The sequence below is a fragment of the Oncorhynchus masou genome, chromosome 9, assembly GCF_036934945.1.
Source record: "Oncorhynchus masou masou isolate Uvic2021 chromosome 9, UVic_Omas_1.1, whole genome shotgun sequence".
Classification (NCBI taxonomy): domain Eukaryota; kingdom Metazoa; phylum Chordata; class Actinopteri; order Salmoniformes; family Salmonidae; genus Oncorhynchus; species Oncorhynchus masou.
Window position 1 is genome coordinate 40,082,116 of NC_088220.1, and position 20,845 is coordinate 40,102,960.

General features: G+C 45.2%; 1 pseudogene; it reads left to right on the forward strand.

Moving 5' to 3' along the window:
• Nucleotides 1-232: 232 nt before the first annotated feature.
• The window catches only part of LOC135545219 (ATP-binding cassette sub-family C member 5-like), a 36,247-nt pseudogene continuing 15,634 nt past the window's right edge, over nucleotides 233-20,845 (forward strand).

Genomic DNA, 20,845 nt, shown 5'->3' on the forward strand with positions numbered 1-20,845 from the left:
TGTCAGCTCTGTTCTTTGTGTCAGTTGCCCTGTCTACTTGTCAATTTTTTATAAAAAAAACATGTTTTATGAGATTATTCTGTAAAATGAAAAGCACTTTACAACTGTAATAAATTATTATTATTACCATAATTCAACTCCAACCCACATTCCCACAGAAAGGTCCAGTTCGAACACTTTTACATGTCAACTAACCTTTGTGTTTGCCTTTCCCCTCTACAGAAGGGCAGCCATGTTCCCTGATGCCCTAGAAGCAGCTGGCCAGGTGGAAGGCTTGCCCCTGACCTCCCCTGCAACCCCAACATTACCTGACCCTGATGAAGAGAAAGGTCAGAGGGAGGTGGTGGCGAGGACCAGTCCCAGGCGGAGATCTGGCCGCTACAGTCACAGCCTGCAGATAATGAATCCCTTCAGGATAACACACAAGTAAGCATCCTCCTTTTTAGGGCCTTTACTCAGCTCCTAATCTGCAATAGTGCAATATTGAGACTAAAGAGACAGCGTGCCCTGCTGAGTTGTGTGTAATGGCACCTTATTCCCTTCATAGTACGCTACTTTTGACCAGAGTCCTATTAGTCCTGGTCAACATTAGTGCACTGTGAAGGGAAAAGGGTGCCATTTAAGAGAATCGCTAACAGAGGGCTCTGCATTTGAATGCAACTTTTTTTCCACTGCTTCCCAAGAATTCTATGAAGTGTCTGCAAACTGCTGTTCAAACAACGGCTGTTCATGATTCATTTTTCCACTTTGCCGAGTCAGTGAAGGTTCAGGGCCTCTTTCTTATTTTCTTGCTGTCGCTCTTTCTTGCACTCTCTGTCTAACACCCAAATCATGCCTCAATTTTTACTCTCTTTCTCACAGGCACCAGCACCCAGTCGACAATTCTGGCCTCTTCTCCTTCATGATTCTGCACTGGCTCACCCCACCTGCTCTAAGGGCCCACAAGACATCCAGCCTCTCCATAGACAATGTATGGGGCCTGTCCTGCCACAGGAGCTCTGAATACAACTGCCACAGGTGAGACTATTGTCAAACATCAATCCCTAAGCACCCACTGTCCATTGACTCTACATAGGTTCAACAGGGTTATTGTTTTCCCCTTCAGCAAACATTCAATGAATCACATTTCCTGTTCCTTTGCAAGTTAAACCAACCAATGTTCAAATAACATTGGACAAACACAGACGGTAGGCCTAGAAAACAGAAGTGCGGCCGAGGTTTAACAGCCAGGTGCATTGTGGGTAATTGCTGAGTGGACCTTTGCAGTTGCCTAATGTGGTATTCCCTTGATTTCCAAGAGTCACCCTCCACAGGGGTTGATTGACTGAATGATGAACATCCTGTCTCCATAGAGATCTGGCGGTAGGGAAGACTGTATTAATAGCCTGGGATTAGGGTGTTTTTAGAGTTAGCAGGGACTAGCTCTGCTCAGTCCTGCCTACAGAGAGAGCGGTTATGTCATTAACCCTCATCCTCGCCTCGGGACAGCCTGTCTCTCCATGTCTCGCTTTGACTGGAGACACACCTCTTATTTGTTAGCTGCCAAAATCACCTCAAGCAATCCTTCCTGCTCATGGCTTGTGTCCTCACCCTTATGGAGGTGAATCTGTTATTATTCATGAGTAGATTGATGGATGGAACATGGAGCATTTGTGGCTCATTTTCGACATGACTTTCACATCTTGATCAAAAGCAGAAATTCCTGTCAGCTAGGCGTATAGCATTCTATAGAGGAGGGACGCATAAGAAGTGTGTCCCTAGCCTGGGGCCAAACGTGGCCAAACTTGGCCATGAAAACGGCCACATGCATTGCATGTGTGTGCTGCGTCTGAAAAGAAGAGGTAGAGTGGAGGAGGGTTTAACTTTGTGTTTAAATGGCTAGAACACTTATGCAACACAACTCCCACAGTTAGGGGGAACGGAGAGAAGCCAGAGAGCCCCCTGGGAGAGTTGACAGGTGCTATCAATGAAACACCAGCAGGCTAGCTGCATTCAGTCACCACATTTGTTTTCTTAGGCACGTTTTTTGTTAGGCTTGCGGAAATAAAATGTGTCAATTAGGCCTACATCTTGCAGCACTACGTTAACATTTTTGGGGGGTATTGTTAAGTTAGCGTTTTTTTTTTAAGTTGTTTAATAAATGCTTTATGTGCAATTACACTCCATAATGCGATCCTACTAGACGACTCTTTTCAAAATTACAGACAGTGAACTGGATTTAATTTGCTTGTAGAATCACTATCTTTTGGGGCCTTTTACAGGATTGAAAACTCCAAAAGGCTAATCTCGAAATTAAACTGCTTGGTGTATAGACCATTGATATCAGTTCAAACCAAAAACTCCAAAAGGAGATATATTATTTATACTAAACTTTGAATGTTTCATTTCCTGCAAAACTCACTCTGCAGAGACTGCTTAATTGTGTTAATAGTAAAATCTCACTCAGGTTGCAGATAATGTGAATTAAAGTAGTAATTATCAGCCTGCGGGAGCACGTGCTCGGGTTAATACACTTTATATCTCTGATACGTTTTTAATAAACCCATTAAGACATAAATTAGATGCGGCAGCTGCTCCTTCTCTCTCTTTTCAAGCCATTAGGAGTGATCCATTTAGTCATTAAGGCCTTTTACTTCTTCATGGGGATTTACATGGTGGTAAAAAAGTGCATTAGTACATATTTAGCATGTTGGCGTGTATTGCTCACACTGCGATTATCCTACGTGCCATCCATTCTCACCTCGCATTAGGCTCGTTGCCTGTTACTGTAATTAAACTGTACCACAACATTTAATAATAATGGATTTATTTTATGTAGTGATTTTCATTAGAAGTCAAATCTTGAAGTCGCTTTGAATTACAAAAAAATAAAAAATAAGTGCTCTACAGTTCTTTGGCAATCGTTTTCCACCTAATGAGTCTATTTTAGTGTAATATACTGGTATGAAATGCATTTGTGTAAAGATTATAATTTGTACTCCAAAAATGCTAATTTCAATCACCAACAGCTGATGTATCACCTCACCTACTGTATGTCTGCGTAGTGCATACTAATTTGGAAAGATATACTATAGGTCTACCATTGACTTTCTTCATCATGCCTATCTTGGTATACAATACGCTTACATGGATTGTTTCAAGAAGCTAATGTAAATGATTATGCAGAGTAGGCGTAAGTTTTCCATAACCATTGATACAGGGTCAGGTGTTTCTGTCATGCCTGGAATCGGAAAAGGCTAGGACTGGGTGAAGGCTAATTTGATTCTCGATCTGTGATCAAGAGCAACTATTGCTGAGTCAGTGGTCTCAAGTTTTTTAATCTCTCTCTCACTCTCTCTCACTCTTACTCTTACCCTACGGTCAGACTGGAGAGCCTGTGGCATGATGAGCTGAAACAGAAGGGGAAAGAAGAGGCATCCCTATCCTGTGTCTTCTGGAGGTTTTGCCAGAAACGCATGCTGGTCGCCATCTTCTCCCTCCTCATCACCATGGTCACCGGCTTTGTGGGGCCTGAAAATACACTTCAAATCTGCTTTCTTTCTTTTCTGCTGATTCACCTAACATTGGCAGTCCTCATTCGGCCTTCATGCTGGCTCAGAAATTGGGGATGCGTTCCAAATAATGCCCTATTCCCAATGTAGTGCACTACTTTTGTCCAGGACCCGTAGGAATTTGGTAAAAAGTAGTGCACTCTGCAGGGAATAGGGTGCCTTTTGGGAAGTATTCTGGGAAGTACTATCCCATTTCACACTAGTCTGAAAATGTTTATGAGAACATAGCAGAAGATTACAAAGCCTTCGATGGTGAAACCCATATTAATCCTCCAGATTAGCCAGTGTGTACCATGGTCGCACTTTGGCCCAGAAATATACAGTTATTTTCCAACTGCCACACGTTGGGCTTAATTTCCCCCCTCCTCCTAACTAAAATACCCCAAATTAGCATTGACCGGCAGTGAAACGCAAAAGTGCTGATAGTGCAGTACAATGCGGGCGCTCATTACAGCCATATTAAATTACATTTCAGATGAAAGGCATTTTGTTAAGTTTTGAGTTCCCCAACTGCGATATTATTGAGTGGATGTTTTGTTTCCACCACTTCTAGCTGTTTATTTGAATGTCATGCTAGGGCTACGTGTGGTGTGATACGTGCTAGCAGCTTTCCTCATTCCCCTCTAATAGCGTTAACTGGATTTACTAGTTACACAATGACTTGTTTGTCTCACATTCCTGTCTGGGTGCTATGTAGGCCTACTGTATAGATTTATTTGGAATAGATTGGACTATAGTGCGCACTGGTAATCTCACTGTGAATATTTTAGACTGTGCCTATCTTTTCAATTCAGTCATAATACATTCTCCAGTTCACTCTACCTCTGATGTCCTCCAACATTTTTTACTTCTGCCTCAAAATTCTAACTCTTTTACTCAGGTGAGTGTTTTTTAGCCTGGTCCCAGATCCCAGATCAGTTTGGCTGTATAGCCAACTTCTCTGTTCATTGTCATGCCTGGTCCCAAACTGATCTGGGAACAGGGTGTTTGTGTGACGGCGGACCAAATCAAGATGGCGCCGACAGATGGTCACCTCGCTTCAAGTCCTTAGGAAACTATGCAGTAAATTTTTTTTATGTGTTAATACGACTTTCCCAAATCATATCCTTTGTTCGGACCTCCACCCTGGACATTGACTCTAATCCCAGAGGCCGACCCAAAATAACATAGTCGCCGCAGGAGAGGCAGATGGAGCAGACTCCTGGTCAGAAGGCGAGCACACCATCCACCGCTTCCGAGCATGTTACTCGCCAATGTCCAGTCTCTAGACAACAAGGTGGATGAAATTAGGGCACGAGTTGCCTTCCAGAGAGACATCAGAGATTGTAACATTATCTGTTTCATAGAAACATGGCTCGCTCGGGATATGTTGTCAGAGTTATATATAGTGTGGTATAGCCACCCTGTTTCTTCATGCGTCACATCGACAGAAACAAACATCTCTCTGGTAAGAAGAAGGGCGGGGGTGTATGCCTCATGATATGCGTCTCATGGTGTAATCATAACAACATACAGGAATTCAAGTCCGTTTGTTCACCAGACCTAGAATTCCTTACAATCAAATGCCGACCGCATTATCTCCCAAGAGAATTTTCTTCAATTATAGTCCCAGCCGTGTATATCCCTCCCCAAGCAGATACCTCGACGGCCCTGAAAGAACTTCACTGGACTCTATGTAAACTATAAACCATATCTCCTGAGGCTGCATTTATTGTAGCTGGGGATTTTAACAAAGCCAATTTGAGAACAAGGCTACGTAAATTCTACCAGCATGTTGATTGTCGTACCTGCTCGAGCAAAACACTGGACCAGTGCTAATCTAACTTCCGCGATGCATACAAGGCCCTCCCCCGTCCTCTCATCGGCAAATATGACCATGACTCCATCTTGTTGCTCCCCTCCTATAGGCAGAAACTAAAACAGGAAGTGCCTGTGCTTAGGTCTATCCAACACTGGTCTGACCAATTGAATTCCACGCTTCAAGATTGCTTCATTCACGTGGACTGGGATATGTTCCGGGTAGCTTCAGACAATAACATCGTATACGCTGACTCAGTGAGTGAGTTTATTAGGAAGTGCATTGGAGATGTTGTACACACTGTGACTATAAAACCTTCCCTAACCAGAAACCGTGGATTGATGGCAACATTCGCACAAAACTGAAAGCGCAAACCACAGCTTTTAATCATGGCAAAGCGACTGGAAACATGACCGAATACAAACAGTGAATTTATTCTTTCCGCAAGGCAATCAAACAAGCAAAGCGTCAGTATAGACAAAGTAGAGTCGCAATTCAACGGCTCAAACACGAGATGTATGTGGCATGGTCTACAGACAATCACAGATTACAATATGAAAACCAGCTCCGTCGCGGACATCGACATCTTGTTCCCAGACAAATTAAACAACTTCTTTGCCCTCTTTGATGACAATTCAGTGCCACCGACACGGCCGACGTGAATAAAACATTTAAACGTGTCAACCTTCGCAAGGCTGCTGGCCCAGACGGCATCCCAAGCCGCATCCTCAGAGCATGCACAGACCAGCTGGCTGGTGTGTTTACGGACATATTCAATCAATCCCTATCCCAGTCTGCTGTCCCCACATGCTTCAATGATGGCCACTATTGTTCCTGTTCCCAAGAAAGCTAAGGTAACTGAACTTACTGAATATCGCCCCGTAGCACTCACTCCTGTCATCATGAAGTGCTTTGAGAAACTAGTCAAGGATCATATCACCTCCACCCTACCTGATACCCTAGACCCACTCCAATTTGCTTACCGCCCCAACAGGTCCACAGAAGATGCAATCGCCATTACACTGCACACTGCCCTATCCCATCTGGACAAGAGGAATACCTATGTAAGAATGCTGTTCATTGACTCAGCATTCAACACCATAGTACCCTCCAAACTCATCATTAAGCTTGAGACCCTGGGTCTCGACCCCGCCCTGTGCAACTGGGTCCTAGACTTTCTGAGAAATGCACTTGCACTTCTAGTGGTTACATTGCAGGTGTATCTCAGATAACACATAGTTTCATTGTATACGTTTCATGAAACAAAAGTAACAATGAAAAAAAATCCCACACACTGCAGGGTAGCCTAGTGGTTAGAGCATTGGACTAGTAACCAGAAGGTTGCACATTCAAACCCCCGAGCTGACAAGGTACAAATCTGTCGTTCTGCCCCTGAACAGACAGTTAACCCACTGTTCCTAGGCCGTCATTGAAAATAAGAATTTGTTCTTAACTGACTTGCCTAGTTAAATAAAGGTAAAATAAAAACTCTTGCAAAGTAATAATTTTGTATTGTGCCAACGTCTCAGCCTTTTGTCTTATTTCAAAGCCATGCACTACTATTGAAATAGTTTGGGTTCAAATCACATCAGCTAATTCTCATTGCAGCATTTTCACTTTCTGTAAGTTATTTCTTTGACTGAAAATGTCTTTGTCAAGTACATGGTCTGTTTAAATGTGTTCTCCTATTATTCTGCATCAATGTCCCTCCCTACATCTGCTCCAGCGATGGCCAGCAGGTATACGAGGCAGTCTCAGTGGGCTGTCTGCTAGCCGGGGGTCCACTTGTGGGTATCCTTGGTCTATCCTACACCGCTTACTTCCTGGGACCCACTGCACTGGTTGGATCAGCCGTCTTCATCTTCTTCTACCCTACTATGGTAGGAGGTTATCCACAAACTAACAAAGGAATGCACACCCTATGAAAGTGCTAATAGGAAAATCTGAACTGATATTGAAAGGACAGTTACACTCACCACTCTCCTCTGACACTGTTTATTTAACTCAGAGGCACCTTGGCTTCATACAGTTGTAACTTACGTATAAGGTTTAGTGACTGAAAATATTGTCCACTGAAAAGATAAACACCATTATTTTGCCAGCAGTTACCCCAGAAATGTTACTTGGAACATGATTACTCTGAAATCCTCACTCTCTGCACTTAGTAATTCATGAATTGTCTTTCCTGTTTATGGTATTAGTCATAAACTTATTTTCCAATAACTGTAAAAACTAAAGTGAAAGTACTTCACTTCAGACTGTTATTCTTTACAACACAACCTGTTTGTTCCCCTTAACCTTCCAAAACTCCTTCCCCAAAACTCTCCTCCTGCCTTCCTGCCAATCTCCTGTTGACTTTGGTGTTGTCCCTCATGAGCTTCAGTCTGAAGACTGCTTGAAGACGGCCTGTTGGGGACCTTTGTATTGATGTGGAAGCTGTTTATAGTCTGTTCCCTGCAGTAACCCTGCCGAACAGTTGATTCCCATGGGGCTCTGGTCAAAAGTAGCGCACTAGGGAATAGGGTGCTATTTTGGATATAGACTGTGTCTGCTTTAATTTCCCCCAACTGTCACTCAAATTTTCCTCTGTTCCTTCTTCTCTCCATCCACGAAAGATGCTGGCGTCGCATCTCATCTTCCATAAGAGGTGTGTGGTAGTGACTGACCGGCGTTTGAGGCTCATGAATGAGATCCTAGTCTGAGATCCAAGTTAATAAAGATGTACTGCTGGGAAAACGCTTTCGCTCAGAACATCCACAGTGAGTGACTGGTTGCACACGCACACACAGCTTGTATTTCATTTATTTTTTGGTCAGGTCACTTGGTCAGGAAAAACACAAGGCCCGAGTCATCCCGTTTATGGCACGGGGCCTGTGACTCAGCAAAAATCATAATAAGTGACTCACTTCCTGTTTTGCATCTGGATTAAGGTAATTATTTCCAACTGAGAATGTGCCTCTTCTTCTATTTGTACCTCCTTAATTTGACTAATATTGACATTTTCCTCTCGGTTAGGCCAATTCAATTCCAGTCAGTCCAATAAATTCAACCCATTACCTGAAACACATTAGTTTCATTAAATCCTCTCATCATCAATTCAAATTAGACTCATCCCCGCAATTGATCCGGAAACTCCGTTCCCATTAGATTCCTCCCTGTCCTCCAGCATTACGCAAGCCCTGAATTAATCCCTGCGCCCCAAGGTTAATTTAAAAAAGTGTTTAAAGCTATTTGATACCTAAAGACCTGCAGAGGGTTGTTCCACTTAGAGGAGATTGAAGAATTAGAGGGGGCCATTTCTCACGAGGCTCTTCCTTACATTTTTGATAAGAAGCGTTTGGTGCTTTTAAACATGATTGTAATTAGACAGGTGGGACTCATCCTCATATCAGTCGACCGTTTGGATGATGATGATAATAATCATACCTATTATTATGATGATTAATTGGACGTTCATCTTAAGAGACATCAGTTGTTTAATATTAAGAGATGTGATATCATTATCTTCATTAGTTATTGTTAATTGACATCCATATTACACCTGCTGATAAAAATAGACGGCAGGTAGCCTAGTGGCTAGAGCATTGGGCCAGTAAGTGGAAGGTTGCTGGATTGAATCTCTGAGCTGACAAGGTAAAAAAGTACAAATCTGTTATCCTGCCCCCTGAGCAAGGCTGTTAACCCACTGTTCTCTGGACATGGATGCCGATAAAGCCCCCCCCCCCCCATTTGAGATTCTTCAAATAACTACCCTTTGCCTTGATGGCAGCTTTGCATACTCTTGGCATTCTCTCAACCAGCTTCATGAGGTAGTCACCTGGAAGGCATTTCAGTTAACAGGTGTCCCTTCCCAAACGTTCATTTGTAGAATTTCTTTCCTCCTTAATGCGTTTGAGCAAATTAGTTGTGTTGTGATAAAGTGGGGGAGGTATACAGAAGATAGCTCTATTTGGTCAAAAAGTCCATGTTATGGCAAGAACAGCTCAAATAAGCAAAGAGAAACAACAGTCCTCGTCATTACTTTAAGACATGAGGGTCAGTCAATACAGAACATATTAAGAACTTCGAAAGTTTCTTCAGTGCAGTCGCAAAAACCAGTGCAGTCGCAAAAACCATTAAGCGCTATGATGAAACTGGCACTCATGAGGACCGCCACAGGAATGGAAGACCCAGAGTTACCTTTGCTGCAGAGGATAAGTTCATTAGAGTAACCAGCCTCAGAAATTGCAGCCCAAATAAATGCTTCACAGAGTTCAAGTAACAGACACATCTCAACATCAACTGTTCAGAAGAGACTGCATGAATCAGGCCTTCATGGTCAAATTGCTGCAAAGAGACCACTACTAAAGGACACAAATAATAATAAGAGACTTGCCTGGGCCAAGAAACACAAGCAATAGACATTTGACAGGTGGATGAGTCCAATTATAATTTTTTTAGCTCTAACTGCCATGTCTTTGTGAGACGCAGGATAGGTGAACGGATGATCTCCACGTGCGGTTCCCACTGTGAAGCATGGAGGAGGAGGTGGATTGGTGTGGGGGTTCTTTGCTGGTGCCACTGTCTGTGATTTATTTAGAATTAATGGCACACATAACCAGCATGGCTACCACAGCATTCTGCAGCGACACGCCATCCCATCTGATTTGCACTTAGTCCCACTATCATTTGTTGTGTAAGGGCTATTTGACCAAGAAGGAAAGTGATGGAGTGCTGCATCAGATGACCTGTCCTCCACAATCACCCGACCTCAACCCAATCGAGATGGTTTGGGATGAGTTGGACCGCAGAGTGAAGGAAAAGCAGCCAACAAGTGCTCAGCATATGTGGGAACTCCTTCAAGACTGTTTGAAAAGCATTCCAGGTGACGCTGGTTGAGAGCCAAGGGTGTGCAAAGCTGTCAAGGCAAAGGGTGGCTACTTTGAAGAGTTTGTTTAACACTTTTTGTGGTTACTACATGATTCCATATGTGTTATTTCATAGTTTTGATGTCTTCACTATTATTCTGCAATGTAGAAAATACTAAAAATAAAGAAAAACCCTTGAATGAGTAGGTGTCCAAACTTTTGACAAGGTGCTGTACATTTGGGAGATGTACACATACATGAACACAAGGAGGGAAAGCGGGCACTTGAATTGGACAGCTGCCAATGGCCCACAATTTTAAAAGTACATTTTATACCATTTATGGCCGCGAGGCCCAACATGTCTCTTTTATTTCTATCCATGTCTGTAAGTGTGTCTCTAATGTTGTTTGAGGATGAATACAACATGTACAGTGCCAGACTAAGTTCCTGAAAGACTCGAGTGGTAATACAAGCTCTCACTGTCTTCCTTTTCTGTCTGTCTGTCTGTCTGTCTGTCTGTCTGTCTGTCTGTCTGTCTGTCTGTCTGTCTGTCTGTCTGTGTTCAGAGGAGAGGGCTGGTTATGTTCAGAGCCTCACAGTGGGCGTGGCTCCCATATTCGTGGTGATTTCCAGTGTCTGCACATTCACTCCACACGTGGCCTTGGGTTATGACCTCACTGCAGCCCAGGTAAGCCCCTCTGTCAATAGCTTTTAAAGAATTAAGTGCTTTTTCAGGAACTGAGTGCTCTTTTCATTGCTTTGAATAGCTACCGGTAGCTTTTGTTGATGTTTGTATAAAATTCATAGAAGCTTTTAAAGAGGTGGAATTTCACTAAATGAACTATGCTGGACCCCTCCTCACCTTTCAGGCCTTCACCGTTGTCGCAGTCTTCAACTCAATGACCTTTGCCCTCAAGGTCACGCTCTTGGCTGTATGAGCTTTATCAGAGGGTTCTGTGGCAGTCAACCGATTTCGGGTAGAAAAAAGACAGATGAGATCAAAAATTGGGAATGATTGTGGCACGAAGTCAGCTAGCGTTCAGTCAGCAAGGACTGTTGTCAGCACTTCAAAATGGACATATTAATTAATCAGCTCCTCATGCAAATTTTCAATGTCCATCTTATCATATCTGTGCCAACAGAGACTCTTTTTGATGGAGGACCGAGATGTTGTGATGGCCAAAACGGACAGCCCTATGAATTCCGTGGAGTTCCGTGATGCCACGTTGGCTTGGGAGAAGGCCAAAGCTCCCACCAAAGCCATCACTGTCCACAAGAAGAAAAGAGGCGGGATGCGACATGTACTGCGCAAGGAAAAACTGAGCCTGTATATCATTGCAGAGAAGGTCAAGGGGAACAACGAGAGTCCCAACGGACAAAAGCTCCTCACCCACATGGAACAGGAGAGCCCCCAGAGCACCATCTCCTCCACCCAGAGCTCCACCACCCGTCCGCCGCTGCACAAGACCCGGCATCGAATCGATCTGTGCGTCAAGAAGGTAAACGGCTCATTTACAAATATACACATAAACAAACACACTCTGAAACATTGAGACACTGGCACTGGACAGAAAAATGGATTTAGCCTGCAGGCACTTTCAAATATAGTAGTTCAACTCATGGAAAAAAAGAGAGCGGCTGAAAGAATAGACAATTATAGGGAGTCAAGGTTGTACCACAACTTTGCACTTCTTTCCTTTGAAAGGGACATTTCAATACAAGTCCATAATATTACATCACTGGTATCATTCTAATCTGCAGGGGACGCTGGTAGGAATCTGTGGAGGTGTGGGGAGTGGAAAGAGCTTCTGTCCGCTCTACTGGGACAGGTGAGGATCTAGATCATTGGCCTTCAAATATCACCAGCTTACTGGGGGATTCCCCTACAAACCAGACTTGAAAGCATTTTTTGGTGTGTTTGACTAAGCCTGAAATTCGCACTTTTGGGACTATTCCATTGGTTCCATTGTACTGGGAAAAGGAAGTCAAACGCTGCTCAAGTATTCCCCTGAAAGTATTTGACTTTTGGCCCAGGTCAGCTTTACCTCTAGTATGTATTAACATGAGTCTTATGGTGTTCAACAGATGACCCTGCTGGAGGGCAATGTGGCAGCCAGTGGCGGCTTTGCGTATGTCGCTCAACAGGCCTGGATCCTCCACGACCTGTTTGGAAAAGGATATGATGAAGACAAGTAAAATTGATTGATTTTGTGTATATAAAATCAACAGCTAATTGTCTGTAGTCCATGACAAACCACATTTGGATGTCATAGTTTGATAGTTACACATTGACAAGGGCCAAAGACATTTCGAACTCATGGCTTACTCATTTCTCTCGACAATGACTGTTTCCATCTCATGTTAACTCATGTCCTTGGCAGTGTTTCTTTATTAGGTATAATTCTGTGCTCGATGCCTGCTGCCTGATCCCTGATCTGACAGAGCTGCCCTGTGGGGATATGACTGAGGTATGTATCAGACCTCTATTACATCTCTCTGTTGGATATCCTCTCAATATGAACTATGGCCACACTGTACAATGCATAGACCTTAGAGCATACCAAAGTAGCAGAAAGTGGAATGACTATGTACAAGGCTAGAAAGTAGTACATGCGTTTATAGATGGAATGTTTTGGGGTGCTCTGTAGTATTTTATGAGAAAACACAAGTGTTTATGTAACTATCTTTATGTCCTTATCTGTTCTGGCCTATGATGCCCATGTATTGAGAAATAATCCTTGATACATTTTGTCAACATTGTCTCAATGTTCTCACTCTAGATCGGGGAGAGGGGTGCCAACCTGTGGCAGGCAGCGCCAGCGGGTAAGCCTGGCACGTGACCTGTACAGCGAGGGACCCATTCTACTCCTAGATTATCCTCTCAGTGCCGTGGACACCCACGTGGGCTCTCAGCTCTTCCACAACGACATCCGCACAGTGTCCAAGGGCAAGACCATCTTTGTCACACAGCAGCTTCAGGTAAAATGAGCTACTGATCATCTGAATGATGTGAGATTCAGAATGATTTGCAGCAAATAAGTGACTTGTGTAATATGGCGACATCATCGGAAATGGTTTAATTCCTGTATAATGCATTAATGATCTGAATGGGCTTTCTTAGCTTGTCTCTTTTGTATATCTTTGGGATGCTTAGTCTGAAAGGACTACTAGTGAAAGGAAATGAGAAAAACCTTAGAGACTTTGCTTTCTCCTATATACAGTGTAGCAAAAAGTATTTAGTCAGCCACCAATTGTGCAAGTTCTCCCACTCAAAAATATGAGAGAGGCCTGTAATTTTCATCATAGGTACACTTCAACTCTGACAGACAAAATGAGAAAAAAAATCCCAAAAACAAAATGTAGGATTTTTTATGAATTTATTTGCAAATTATGGTGGAAAATAAGTATTTGGTCAATAACAAAAGTTTCTCAATACTTTGTTATATACCCTTTGTTGGCAATGACAGAGGTCAGAGGTTTTCTGTAAGTCTTCACAAGGTTTTCACACACTGTTGCTGGTATTTTGTCCCATTTCTCCATGCAGATCTCCTCGAGAGCAGTGATGTTTTGGGGCTGTTGCTGGGCAACACGGACTTTCAACTCCCTCCAAAGATTCTCTATGGGGTTGAGACCTGGAGACTGGCTAGGCCACTCCAGGACCTTGAAATGCTTCTTACGAAGCCACTCCTTCGTTGCCCGGGCGGTGTGTTTGGGATCATTGTCATGCTGAAAGACCCAGCCACGTTAAATCTTCAATGCCCTTGCTGATGGAAGGAGGTTTTCACTCAAAATCTCACGATACATGGCCCCGTTCATTCTTTCCTTTACACGGATCAGTCGTCCTGGTCCCTTTGCAGAAAAACAGCCCCAAAGCATGATGTTTCCACCCCCATGCTTCACAGTAGGTATGGTGTTCTTTGGATACAACTTAGCATTCTTTGTCCTCCAAACCCAACGAGTTGAGTTTTTATCAAAAAGTTATATTTTGGTGTCATCTGACCATACGACATTCTCCCAATCTTCTTCTGGATCATCCAAATGCTCTCTAGCAAACTTCAGACAGGCCTGGAAATGTACTGGCTTAAGCAGGAGGACACATCTGGCACTGCAGGATTTGAGTCCCTGGCGGCGTAGTGTGTTACTGATGGTAAGCTTTGTTACTTTGGTCCCAGCTCTCTGCAGGTCATTTACTAGGTCCCCCTGTGTGGTTCTGGGATTTTTGCTCACCGTTCTTGTGATCATTTTGACCCCACGGGGTGAGATCTTGCGTGGAGCCCCAGATCGAGGGAGATTATCAGTGGTCTTGTATGTCTTCCATTTCCTAATAATTGCTCCCACAGTTGATGTCTTCAAACCAAGCTGCTTACCTATTGCAGATTCAGTCTTCCCAGGTCTGCAGGTCTACAATTTTGTTTCTGGTGTCCTTTGACAGCTCTTTGGTCTTGGCCATAGTGGAGTTTGGAGTGTGACTGTTTGAGGTTGTGGACAGGTGTCTTTTATACTAATAACAAGTTCAAGCAGGTGCCATTAATAGAGGTAACGAGTGGAGGACAGAGCAGCCTCTCAAAGAAGAAGTTGCAGGTGATTTTCTGGAGAAAAAAAATCTCATTTTGTCTGTCATAGTTGAAGTGTACCTATGATGAAAATTACAGGCCTCTCTTCTTTTTAAGTGGGAGAACTTGCACAATTGGTGGCTGACTAAATACATTTTTGCACCACTGTAGATACAGTAGCTCAGTGATCATTGTGCAACTTGAGCTTTCACACAAATATCTCATTGACATGTATGTATTTTGGCTAAGTTAAGGATCACAAGAATTTGGCCCGAATAGAGAAAGCTGAGGAAAAGGAGCCATATAGAAATATAGAGGAACATACTATATCCCAGGATTCTGCAACACGAGAATCACATATATCATTGGTGTTGACACTCTCTCAGTACCTGGCAGAGTGTGACGATGTGATTCTGATGAAGGAAGGGCAGATTGCAGAGCATGGCACCCACAACCAGCTCATGGGAAGAGACAGTGACTACGCCACCCCTTAAACAGTGTATAGCAGAAGGTAATGCCAACCACACGGCGCACGTCCAACAAGCCCGGTCACATATATGTTTGTGCTGTTTTACTAACAGATCTATGACTAGGCTAGTCTTGCCAACTTCTATGGTCATGCATTGGCATGAGTTGGCAAGACAGCACAAACTGATCTGGGACCAGGCGAGTCCAGCTCCAGCTCTCCTGTATGTAAAAACACCTTTGTCATCCCTCTTTACACAATGACATCATACATCCATCCTGCATAATTCATGAGACAGGAGAAGCCAAGCGGGTGGCTGGGAAATGTTAGCTCATACAAGGCCTTTCATTATTTATGCGTGCATTGATTTACCGGTGTCGCAACGCTAAAGACCCTGTCACCGATGTCTGTTTAAATTACTTACTGGCCATTGTTATGGCTTCGCCAGGATTTGTGGGTTCTTATGCTGTAGCTCTCTCTGGCTTTCTTTCCTAGAACCTGGTGAAAAATAACCTGGAAAAAAAGGAGAAGGAGGGAAAGGTTGAGTCCACCGCAATTGTCGCTAAAGTCACCAGATCTTCGATGGAGAAACAGAAAGGTGAGACTCGACCGCTATGGATAGAATGTGTTCCCTCCAAAACAGTTGGCTTGAAATAAGGAAATGACTCACATGGGTCTCTTTTTTTATTCCTTCCTTTCTTTCTTCTTCCCTCCTTCCCTCCCTTCCACCTTTCTTTCCTGCTCTTTACTCTCCAGACCAGCTCATGAAAGCGGAGGAGAAGGGCTCTGACGCCGTGGCCTGGGATGTCTACAAGGCCTTCATCAAAGCAGCTGGAGGCCCTTGTGCCTTCATCAACCTCTTCCTCTTCACCACTGGCTGCATCGCCTTCAGTAACTGGTGGCTGAGCTACTGGATCCGCCAGGGCAGCGGGGTGAGTTTTTTTTGTTTTTTTTTGCACTGGATCCAAATGATCATCCAATGATTCAAATGATGATCCACTCGATCAAAATGATGGCCTTACACACAGACACACAATTAGGGTCAGATTACCATACCCCCAATCCTTATTAGAAACATTAGAATGAAAAAAAAGTGTCAAAGGGCAACTTCTGCCTACCTTGAGAGGGATGTCTCAGTACGCTGTAGAGGCTCTGTCTACCACAAGAAAAACGACTTCTGCGCATCACTGAGTTGTATTGGGGAAAGTGAGAGCATTAATCTTAACACAAATAATTAAAAAAGAAACGCGGTAAACATAATTAAAACAAGGGACGAGCCACCGAAAAATAGTTGTGCTGCAAAGCTGTCGTCCATGTCAGATTTGAAGAATGCGTTTGGAATAGCGACATCATTCGAATGGCTGCTTCTTTCATGTATTCTATCTTGGATTCAGTACTCAGCTGACTTTGTTTTATTTATCTCATTCATTAGATATAAATTCTGTTTTTTTCCGAGACGGCCCTGTGTGTGTTTCCTTCATGGGGATTTGTTGCTCTCATCTGCTCTCAGAACACATCATTAATCCTGGAGAACAAAACCAATGAAACGGTGGCAGCGTTGGCAAACGATAGCATGAGGCTCAACCCTCATGTTCAATACTACTCAAGAGTTTATGTGCTGACCATGGGAGCTGCTCTCTTCCTGAAGACAATGAGGGGGCTAGTGTTTGTCAAGGTCAAGCTCAAATGTCTTTTAGAGTGGTTCTTGTGGATTGTTCTCCCATCTCGATGTCCTGACCATTCATTGGCATGTCAAAGGAGAGTGCATCACTGGAAGCTTCCCAAATGGCACCCTATTCCCTGTATGGTGCACTACTTTTGACGAGCTCATAGGGTACCATTTGGAATGTAATCAGGTTTTCATTGATTTACACTCAGGCCCTTTCAAAGGAAAGAGGTGCAAAGTTGTTGTGGTAGAACCTTGACTCCCTCTAATTGTCTTATTCTTTCAGCCGTTTTCATGAGTTGCTCTACTATAATTTGTGTGTGTGTGCCTCTGTGCCTCTGTGTGTGAGTGTGTGTGTGCCTCTGTGTGTGTGTATGCGTACCTCTGTGTGTGCGTGCCTCTGTGTGTGCGTGCCTCTGTGTGTGCGTGCCTCTGTGTGTGCGTGCCCCTGTGTGTGCGTGCCTCTGTGTGTGCGTGCCTCTGTGTGCGTGCGCCTCTGTGTGTGCGCGCGTGCGTGCCTGTGTGTGCGTGCGTGCCTCTGTGTGCGCGTGCGTGCCTCTGTGTGCGCGTGCGTGCCTCTGTGTGCGTGCGTGCCTGTGTGTGTGTGTGTGCTCCTCTGTTTCCCAGTCCATTTGGATATATGTCCCCTTTTCTTTGCTAAACTTTTCTGACAGCCCATTACAGAGGTCATGTCCCCACGTAATTGTGTGCCACTAACTTTCCAAAGATGGCTAATCTTTTTATTTACCCCTAGCTGTGACGTGAATGTGTGGGTGTTGGATATTCCATTAATAGATTTACTGTGTTTTCTCCTGCCAAAAGTATTTTCTGTACAATTGGCCAGACATTTTTCATTGAGTTAACTTAGACATACGGTCATAACCTTTCTGTGTCAGCCTGCCAGACATTCATTTATGTATGAGTCGTTGACAGATGGGCTGACACAAGAAACATTTCACTTGCTTAACAGCACAGTGACCAGGCCTGGCGCCAGGGGGCAGTTGAAATTGGCAATAGGGAAACATTTTCCGGGGTTCTTGCATTTGAATTAAATTGTGCTTATATCATGCTTTACCACAATAAATATAAAGTTCAAAATATATATATATATATTTTATTTCACCTTTATTTAATCAGGTAGGTGTCACGTTCTGACCTTTATTTCCTTTGTTTTGTCATTATTTATGTCTTTATAAATTAAAACATGAATAACCACCACGCTGCGTTTTGGTCTGCCTCTCCTTCAAGTAAAGAAAACCGTTACAGTAGGCAAATTGAGAACAAGTTCAACTTGCGACCTGACCAAGATAAAGCAAAGCAGTTCGACACATACAACAACACAGAGTTACACATGGAGTAAAACAAACATACAGTCAATAATACAGTAGAAAAATAATCACCCACCACAACAGGACCAAGCGGCGTGGTAACGGGCACCGGCAGCAGGAGCAGCGAAAAGAGGAATGGACATGGGAGGACGTTTTCGACGGCAAGAGTATGGACAATACTGCTTGGGAGGGTGGGCGGTCGCCCCAGGAAGAGTGCCGGAGCCCGCCTGGGATTCGCTGGAGCAGTGCGAAGAGGGATATAGGAGAATGGAGTTGGAGAGACAAGCACGGCGGCGTGGTAGGAAGCCCGAGAATTTCTTGGGGGAGGCACACAGGAAGTGTGGCAAAGCCAGGTAGGAGACCTGCGTCAACTTCCTGTGCTTACCGGGGGGGAGAGAGACCGGGCAGGAACCGTGTTATGCGGTGGAGCGCACGGTGTCCCCAGTGCGGGTGCATAGCCCGGTGCGGTACATACCAGCTCCGGGTATCAGCCGGGCTAGAGTGAGCATCGAGCCAAGTGCCATTAAGCCAGCTCTACGCATCTGGTCCCCAGTGCGTCTCCTTGGGCCGGCTTACATGGCACCAGCCTTGCGCTTGGTGTCCCCGGTTCACCTGCATAGCCCAGTGCGGGCTATTCCACCTCGCCGCACTGGCAGGGCGACCGGGAGCATTCAACTGGGCAGGCTCTGTGCTCAAGAGCTCCAGTGCGTCTGCACGGTCCGGTCTATCCGGTACCACCTCCACGCACCAGCCCTCCGGTGGCAGCCCCCCGCACCAGGCTGGCTGTCCGTCTCATCCCTACAGGTGCTCCCGCCTGTCCAGCGCTGCCGGAGCCTTCCTCCTCTCCAGCGCTGCCGGAGTCTCCCGCCTGTTCGGTGCAGCCAGAGCTCCCGCCCCTCAGTCCAGAGGCGCTAGAGCCCCTCATTCCAGAGGCGCCAGAGCTACTCAGTCCAGCGCTGCCAGAGCCTTCCACTCCAGCGTTGCTGGAGCTTCCCGTCTGCCCAGCGCCATCTGAGCTACCCGTCTGCCTAGCTCCATCTGAGCTACCCGTCTGCCCAGCGCTGCCTGAGCTACCCGTCTGCCCAGCGCCGCATGAGCCACCCGTCTGCCCGGCGCCGTCAGTGCCGCCAGTCAGCCAGGGGCCGCCAGTGCCGCCAGCCAGCCAGGGGCCGCCAGTGCCGCCAGTCAGCCAGGGGCCGCCAGTGCCGCCAGTCAGCCAGGGGCCGCCAGTGCTGCCAGTCAGCCAGGGGCCGCCCAGAGCCACTGCCAGTCAGCCAGGGGCCGCCCAGAGCCCCGGCCCCTCTGTCCAGAGCCCCCGCCCCTCTGTCCAAAGCCCCCGCCCCTCTGTCCAGAGCTTCCGCCCCTCTGTCCAGAGCTTCCGCCCCTCTTTCCAGAGAACTGGAAGGAGAGGCGGCCAATGGAAGAATTAGTTTTGGGGATGACCAGCAAGATATACCTGCTGGAGTGCGTGCTACAGGTGGGTGCTGCTATGGTGACCAGCGAGCTGAGATAAGGGGGGACTTTACCTAGCAGGGTCTTGTAGATGACCTGGAGCCAGTGGGTTTGGCGACGAGTATGAAGTGAGGGCCAGCCAACGAGGATGTACAGGTCGCAGTGGTGGGTAGTATATAGGGCTTGGTGACAAAAGAGATGGCACTGTGATAGACTGCATCCAATTTATTGAGTAGGGTATTGGAGGCTATTTTGTAAATGACATCGCCAAAGTCGAGGATCGGTAGGATGGTCAGTTTTACGAGGATATGTTTGGCAGCATGAGTGAAGGATGCTTTGTTGCGAAATAGGAAGCCAATTTTAGATTTAACTTTGGATTGGAGATGTTTGATGTGAGTCTGGAAGGAGAGTTTACAGTCTAACCAGACACCTAGATATTTGTAGTTGTCCACATATTCTACGTCAGAACCGTCCAGAGTAGTGATGCTGGACGGGCGGGCAGGTGCAGGCAGCGATCGGTTGAAGAGCATGCATTTAGTTTTACTTGAATTTAAGAGCAGTTGGAGGCCGCGGAAGGAGAGTTGTATGGCATTGAAGCTCGTCTAGAGGGTTGTTAAGTGTCCACAGAAGGGCCAAAAGTATACAGAATAGTGTCGTCTGCGTAGAGGTGGATCAGAGACTCACCAGCAGCAAGAGCGACATCATTGATGTATACAGAGAAAAGAGTCGGCCCGAGAATTGAACACAGTGGCAACCCCATGATTCTGTTTAGGACCTTGAACGTGGCTGAGGTTTACCCATGACCAGCTAGGAAACCAGATTACATAGCGGAGAAGGTACGGTGGTATTCGAAATGGTCGGTGATCTGTTTGTTAATTTGGCTTTCGAAGACTTTAGAAAGGCAGGGTAGGATAGATATAGGTCTGTAACAGTTAGGGTCTTGAGTGTCTCCCCCTTTGAAGAGGGGGATGACCGCGGCAGCTTTCCAATCTTTAGGGATCTCAGACGATACGAAAGAGGTTGAACAGGCTAGTGATAGGGGTTGCAACAATTGCGGTGGATAATTTTAGAGAGGGTCCAGATTGTCTAGCCCAGCTGATTTGTAGGGGTCCAGATTTTGCAGCTCAGATCAATTTGAAGAAAGAAATGTAGAACATGGTCGTTGTGGATGTTGTTTCAAAGTG